Source organism: Pinus tabuliformis, chromosome 5_2 (genome assembly GCF_031772625.1).
Source record: "Pinus tabuliformis cultivar Carrire ecotype Pingquan chromosome 5_2, CPIR1, whole genome shotgun sequence".
Classification (NCBI taxonomy): Eukaryota; Viridiplantae; Streptophyta; class Pinopsida; order Pinales; family Pinaceae; genus Pinus; species Pinus tabuliformis.
Window position 1 is genome coordinate 496,819,869 of NC_142306.1, and position 8,823 is coordinate 496,828,691.

Here is an 8,823-nt window from a genome sequence, read left to right on the forward strand (position 1 = left end):
AGTATTTTTTCCTGCAAAATAGTTGATGAAATGAATTGTTGGTGAATCATATATCTCTACCAATGAAAATGAAGGAGATAAATGAGCTGAGATGGTCCTTATAGCTTGTTAAAGTCAATTTTGTAATGGTATGGTGGCCCACCATATGTTTTCACTTTGCTTTTTGGAAACTTCGTAAGTTTGGAAGTTTCAAATGCAGCGTTAGAGCATTGAAATTATTACATCATTTTGAAATAAATTACACTTTCGAACAAAACCTTTTAAGAAAAACCATATTACTACTTCATTTGCCAGATTTATTAATGACATGACAGATATTGATGACTCTAGCCCTAATGACCTAATGGTTACATTGAGCTGAATGAAGACCATGGTGATATGACCTAGATGAGGATGATGATATTTTAGTGATGGCACATCCAACTGAGTGATGGAAGTGACCAAAACATGACAATTTTGTAGGAGCAGCAATAGATCTAGACACACTAGCCAGTGACCAAATTTTATTCATAAAACCTAATGAAATGATTAAAATTTGACTCTACCACCCCTAAAAAAACCTTGTAAGAGCATACTGATCAATGGAGACATGCACAACTGACTGACACTAATAGAAGGAATGCCACATGGTTCTTCAAAATGTGTGTTTTATCCTTCCCTTTTGTTTTCTCAAGGTTATTTTTACAAATTTTTCTTTGTTTGTTTCTTCAAGTTATGTTCCACCTGAATGGTCTCTCCTAGTAGAGGTTTCCTCCACTATAGTATTTGAGTCCTTTTTAATGTGTCTACCTTGGGCACTCGAGGTTTTTTTCAGCTTGAGAGGGGATTTTTTCTGATAAAGGGTTTCTAGCCAGTGGTTCTGATTTGGGGAGTTTCTCTTGTGGTTTAGGGTTTCTTTCTGAGGGTCCTCTAGTAGCGACAGACTTTTAATCAATAGATTGTGCTGAGGAAGGGGTTTCATTTCAATATTTACCTTTATCCTCTGTGGGTTTTTAGGGTGGTTCTGAAGCTACTTTAGTTGGAGGTAGAGAAGCCTTGCTTCAGTTTTTGGAGGTTGGTAGGCAAGTTAACTCCTTGTTTCTTCTGTCATGTCCTACAAATGTTGATGGAGAATTGGGGGTTCATCTTTCAAATAGTGAGAAATAATTTGTTTTTGGTTTAGAGGTGCATTCCTCGGTGGTTGTAAGTGAAATACCTCAGCCTAAGGAGGCTATAAAAAATTTTGGAAAAAGGGTGAAGTGCTCAAAGGTTAGGGAGGAGGTGAAGAAGATAACCTTGGGGGTAGGCCTATAGCTAGATGAGATCATGGGGATGACTAGTAAAGTTATGGTTGGAAGGGTTAGTGGGAAGAAGCATTCGACACAACAATGGAATATATGGGTTAAAAAGGAATGCAAATGAGTTATTCCTGCTCTGCATGTGGTAGTTACTTTGACTAGAGCGTGCTTTCCATTTTGTTTTAAATAAAAATAAGATACTAGTTGGGCGTTGTCACATTTTTGGAACATAGAGTCATCCCCCATTCTTTTAAAGCGCTAGTCTCCATTATTTGATCCAGATAGAGAGCATCTTGGCATTGGGCCAGTATGGGTGTGCATTCCTAGTTTTCATGTGTAGCTTTGGACGGAGGTTGTCTTCAGGTTTATTGGAAATGAGCTTGGAATCTTCCTAGATTATGACAAGTCCTTCTTGGAGACTGGCAAGATGGAATATACCAGAATTTTGGTAAACATGGATACCAAGGAGGGATTGGTGGCTAATTTGGATTTTTCTTATCGTGCATTTTACGATCGAAAGATGTTTGATTATGAAGGAGTACCCTTAAGATGTAGAAGGTGCCACAAGGTCGGGTATGTTTTAAGGGATTTCCCTCTACCCTATCAGGGGAAAAATGGTTAGAAGAAATCTTGTTCAGTTTCATATAGTGCACCTTAGTTAGGCTCAGGTGCAACAAAGGTGGTAGGAGGAGCCTTTTCTTTGCATATCAATCTTGTGGTTTTTTCATCATTGGATGTGGGTGTGGCACAGGGAGTATTTTAGGAGGCCTCCACTCACAATGTTTTCCTTGATGCTTTAGCTGACACATTTTCAAGGGGTGTTTCCCTTGCTCTGGGTATCTCTTCTTTCCCTCCACCTTCCATTTTAGTAATTAATTGTCTGTATGTTCCTTTATTCCTTTCAATTTCTATTCTTGTTTCGAGTCTGGGTGTTAATGAAATTCCTTGTTTGTTTGTGTATTCCGCTATGTGTTTCCTAATCCCCACTCCATCTCTTTCTTATAGAAACAACCATAGGTCTCTTTTGAGTGGTGGCCCTTTGTACTTTTTGAGATCACTGTCAAAGGATTAGGTCCCTCTAGATTCATATGGATGCTTGGGTCATCTCTCCCCATCTAATTTATCTAAGCCTCTATCAGGGAAACAATCAAATATTTTTAAAGAAAAAGTTCAAGCTAGTCAGAAGATTGTGGAAGGGAAACAATTATCTTTATTTGGGTTTCTTATAGTATCATGCCACTCTCTTTCTATTTTATAATGGATATAATTTCTTTAAATTGTCATGGTTTGGGTAGTGCGTCTAAATGCCTATCCTTGAAACAATTGCTATTCTCCTCACCTTTGGACATTATGGTTTTACAAGACACTTTGGGATGGAGTTCATATGTAGAGATTTCTTTGGGACCTTTGTTGTTGGGATTGGTTTTTCAGGAAGTGGATTCTCATGGAAAGTTCAGTGGTTTGGTGATGGGTTTCAATTTGAAAGCCATAAAGGTTATCAATAAGTGGGGATGCAAGGTGGTTCTAGCTACTGATATATTCTCGCTTGATTTTGGTCGCATTTTTAGAATTATTAATTTTTATGGGCCATGTCGTTGCCAGGTTCCTTTTTCTAAGGCCTTATCGAAGAAGGATATTTTCTCTCATGACAATATTATCCTAGGAGAGTATTAAAATTTCTCAGTTGGTCAGTTAGAACTTTGGGGTGAGTGTGCTCATGAGTATGTTCTGTCAGACTTCTTTGTACATTAGCTTGATGAAAACAACTTGGTGGATATTGATTTGGTTAAAAATGGCCAAATCTGGCATAATAGAGGGGTAGGTGATAATATGATATCATGAAGGATTGATCATTTCTTGTCAAGTCTGAACTTGATTTCTTCGATTTCCTTATTTCATCAATGGATATGTTTGGAGGGGGCATCTGATAATTTTCTTTGGGGACTCTCGTCTGATTATTGACTGGTTCAATTAAGCTTCTTTATGTCATGTGCACACTCTCAGGCCTATTTTGCATGATGTCCTTCTGATCAATCATAATTTTGACTTTATTAGTTTTCATCATATCTAATGGGAACACAACTCCATTATTGATTCTTTTTCCAAGGAAGGTACACAACAAGCTTGGGATTTATGGGAAGTTCATGAGAAGATGGATTATTATCATTTTTTGTATTCTCTTCATCCCTTCATAGAGGGATTGTGGTAAGGAGATTAGAGTTTCACTTTTGGTTTTTAGTTTTAATTTCTAGGTTTATATTATGTTAGTATTATTTTTTATTAGTATCTCACAATTTTTTGGGTTGTTTTATATGTTATCTCTCTCACTCTAATAGTTTTATGGTTTTTCATAGCTCCAGTAGTAGTCCCTTTGCACTGGTTGATGTCCTGTACATGATATTAGTGTATCTTTCAAGAACCTCTCATTTTTTGTTGCATCTCTATACATTTTTTATATGCCCTTTCGCATTTGCAGTATGTAACTTTCATTATTATTTAATGGAATTTACAATTTTTCTTTGGGAAAAAAACTCAACTATCCATTTGAAAATATCATGATCCATGAAAGACAGGCTTGTCATTGAAATATACCATTGGCTTGCTCAGTAATACTAAATTGTCCTCCTAATATACAACTAATCCAAGTCAGTTCAATTAAAAATATATTATAGCCCATTATCCAGTCACCTCATGATGGTTCTCAGCCAAATGATGCCCATTCCAATTGAGCTAACTCAATAAATTGGAAATTTTTATTGATCAAAAATGTTTAATCAAATTCAAATATTTGAATGTTTATAGCTGAGGATGGTTAAATAAAATTACAAATTACACTTATTTGATAAATAGGCTTATTTTATTATCTTTAGTGACAGGATGAAAATAATCATAACCTTCCTTCAAAGTGATGACTTTCATAATGACCCTACTTACTTCCTCTGGATTGTTATCTCTTCAAAATCAATAAAATGTTTCTTCTCTTCTTCCAGCTTTCTGATACATAGGTCCTACAGAGATGACTACTTCAAGTGCAGAAATATTCCTTATACCCAGAAATTTCTTCAAAATGTTTACATGAGTATCATAATGACTAAGCACATAGTTTCCTCGCATTGAATGTTATGACATTACCATTTCTTGTGTCTTGGTTCTTTCCAATGTAACCAATTAGATTATTATACCCTTGAACTATGGCTTCCAAACATAGGCACTTATTATTGTTGATAAAAATAATATTACTGTAAATTCAAGTAAATGTACCTTTCAATGAAGTTTGGCTCGCTTATTTGCACATGATCAGACTGTGTATTTTTATATTCCAATCTCATTGTAGAACCTACACACAAATTCTCAACTTCTTTTGCCACTTACACAGGTCAAAAAATTATATCTTGATCAATGGTGACTATAGCTTTGAAGATAAGTTGGATGTGCCTTTAAGAGATTTGATCTAGGTCTCTTTTCCTTCGAATTAGAGTAGGAAGCTTAGCTCCCTTTTCAAGATGACTGATGCTTCAATTTATGTCCTTTTGAAATGTGTTTATACCCAAAATAAAAAATTATCTAGACTTTTTTATTTATAAGACCAAAATTAATCCGTATAGATTTCCAGTTAGGCCATTATATCCCAAAGTTGACTTGAGACAAAGGCAAGAACTAATCTGCACTTGTAATACTAAAATGTAAACAAAAAACATGCTCAGAATTTTGATGTCTTGATGCACAAGTGTAGTGTATGACTTTTGGAATTATTTCAACAAGGCTTAAGATCAGAAGAAGGTCATCAATACTCTCGATATTGGATCTCTTTTATGCACATGTGTATCCTGTTTCAATAGTTCTTTCAACTCTCTTTGAAAAGGTGACAATGGGAATCCTTTTAGGGTTTCAAAAAGAGACTTGTGAACATGCTTTCAAGTTCACAATATGATCACTCAAAACTTATGCAGAATGGAGGCTTGATAGAAGATTTTAGGATCCTTTCATTTGTAGGAGAAATTTATATGTCTTGGTCCTCTTCTAGAAATGCTAATTCTCATAATGAAACTTGGTCTTGAATTTCTATGTACATTTAGAGAGAGAGAGGATCTTGATCCTCATGAAATAAGAAAGGTTGAATTTCTTCTTGGATTTACAGTAAAGGTTTATGCTTAGAATCCTTTAATAATTCTAAGAACATTTAGAGTAATATTTGACATATTTCCAAGATGATAGATCATAAGTGTCTTGTGTTGACTATAGTAGCATGAAATTTTGAAGACTTCAGATATTGTAAAATTACCTCATACCTTCGCTTACTTTTTCAAGATGCTTGGAATTTCTTGAGCTCCTCAAATAGCCTTCCTTAGTAAAGAAATAAAACCTTGTGTAAAGAAGTAAAATTACATTTTTTTTAATGCCCAGTAGATCGTGAGGTATTTGACAGTATGTGGAAACCATTGCATATTTGACTCTTATCCGACAAAAGAACCATCAAATATTTGAGGCATTAGTGACAGAAAGAAGCATCAAATATATCACACTCTCGTCACAAAAACTTGTTCTACCTCCAATTCTCCATCTATACATCATCATATTCTCCCATGGGAATAAAATAATAAAACATTGATTATCTGATAGAAAAGTGTAGCAATTTTTTGACATTTAGGGAAATGAAACAAATCGCGGGTCCCATTGGATTAGAGCAATCAAGCATCGAATATTTAACATTAAAGCATAACCAATTTTCCATCTTAGTTGAAGGATATTCAACATTAATGGATCACATATATGACGCATTTTAGTGTTTCCATTGATGCTTTTCCCATAACATATCTGATACATGTGGGAATCACAAAATCAACCTCAAAGCGTTGGATTTTTAATGACATTTTCAGCCATTTTGAGTGTCATATATTTGTCACCTTCCTGTTAAAGATATGGTGCCTAATAATGTGTCGATTTGACACAATCCCAATGACGAGTTTCTTGAATCTAATGTTTTAGATAGTTGATGCTAATAATTTGCATATCCAATGAATAAACACCATATTTTGGCCCTATTTGTACTAGTGACATTTTCCATACATGTGATGATATTCCTTCTTCTTTCAATCTTATGTAGATTTCTATTAGATTACCTTTGATATGTATACAACACCATTGATACCTGTGACATCAAAAACGCCTTTGATATTATCAACATAACAATACTTGACACCAATTACATGACATCAATGAGCACTTCCTTGACAACCTATTCTAACAATCTCCAATTATCTTCCTTTCCATTGCCTACATCCTCATTATCTTTGTCATCAATGACAACATATTAATAACATAATTCCCTAAACATAATCACTATATTGAATTGTATGGAAATTCTTTAATGTTGAACCTAACTAGAAACTAAACCCTCTGTTAGAGTCGGTCTAGTCATCCCTCCATTAGAGATCATTTCTCTTATTGCATTTCATTTTTAGGTGTCTCGCTCGATTCACTCAGTTGCATTCCGCTAGGGGCATGCCATAATCTGACGGAAGGGTCTTGTCATTCATTACCCCTCATGCCTTATCCATGTTGGCTCAGGTCTGTTCATCAAAATCAAGTTTTAAAGTCACTTACAGTCCTGTTTCAGTCTCTTGATCAGCAAGAGTCATTTCAGTCACTAGGTCTAGGGTTAGTTGATTTGGTCTTCAACAATGTCCAACAATGCCAGCAGACCCATGAGGGAGGTTCTTAATAAGTTTTCATTTCCAATATTTTCATCATCATATGCTCGACTATGAATTTTCTTCAAAACTCTGTTTTGAAGAAAATTCATCATTTCGTTTTGTAATAAATTGCCATGTAATTTTCAAAAGTTTTTCAGTTGTTGAATTCTCTAGGTGCAGCCCTGGTCTTCCTTTGTCAAGACATGCCACTATCCCTACAAAAATAGCCAAAAGATTCATCATTCAAGCCAATAATCAAGGAGGAAACAAAAAGACAGAGTTGTATTAACTGTGAAAAAAGTGCCAAGTCAAAACATTACAAAGTGGGTTTGTGAGAAACAAAAATTAAATCCATCACTATAAGATATTCTCATTATTTTGAAACATCCATTTGCATCCAAAGGTCGATTGAAAGCTGACTCAAAGTGGTGAGAGGGTGATTTTGTCATTGTGAAAAACCAAGACTGTGTTCAAGCTGGCGCGGCGCATAGAGCAGGTGGCACGATGCATTGGGGAGGCGCGACACACTGGGAGAAAACGCGCAGTGTTATTTTACACGGGCGCGGCGCACTGGGAAGGCACGACGCATTGGGCGAGCTGTACAGCGCATACAGCTAACTAGCCCAAAACGTTCCAAAATCACCTCCAATTGCCAAAACTGCCTACATTATCTTGGTTTCAAGTAGGTTGTTGTTTATTCATCCAATTTTGAGGTTTATATTGTGATGTGTTGTGATGATTGATGTGGTGAAACCCTAAACAAATAGCTAAACCCAAAAACCTGTTGTTAGGGTTTCAAATTTATTGTTTGTCACCAAATTCATTCCCCCATCCTATTTCTCCCTGATTTTCATCATTCCTAAGTTTCCCTACTCCCTAAAATCATCAAACCCCTATCCCAAATTCGCTGTCCCAAATTCTCAAATCCCAAACCCCAAACCCTAACCCTACAAAAACTCTCCTAACCCTATACATAAAACCCCTCAAACCCTCCTACATTTCCCTAACAAAATTTGTCCCAATAGTCCCTAATCCCTTACTATTTTTTCCTCTTCCTAACAATCCCTTGTTTCATTTGTTTTCCCCTTGGTGGAAGAAATTAAACACATCACTAAAGAGCAGCCCAACACAGTTCTCATATATCAGCAATTAGTTTTCTCCAAGGCATTTTGTACAACAGTCATGGCATCTGAGCATTCATCTGATTATGAAATGGAGACCCAAAGTGACTCACCCATGGAGGAACATGCACCCCGGAGGCCTCATAGAGGTGGCAGACATATCAGAGAAGAACCAATCACCCTCACTGAATTACAAGCATGCCCTCTTGCCATCTCTTGTTTTCAGCATCAGTCATGTTATGAGTTTTTCAAAAGGTTGCTAATGTTCAATTTTACTGGCTTGTTTGTACTGCATTTACATGGTGATCAAGCTACCTTAGCTGGTGTCACTTTCATACTAACACCAAAAACTATTTCATTGGCAACCGGCATACCAAACAATGGAGAACCATGGAACAATAGGAGGAAGATTGACCGGAAAAATTATGAGCCCTATTTTAAACCTGGTGTCTTGAGGGAGCTCAAGAGAGTGTTTCCATTCCGATATCTTAAAGATGAATATGCTCCACTAATGAAATTAATCATGAAGTATTTCAGCTGTGAGGGACGGTTCTCTCGTTTATATGCTTATCACATAAGGTTGCTCATGCATTTCACCTGGGTATGGATGATGAACATTCCTTATTTCATATGTCAGAACATAGAGAGGATGACCACCCTGGTGCAGCACAAAACCCCTCAGCAGCAACTTAACAATGTTTATCATTTTGCTCTCATTAAGATTGTGGTGGT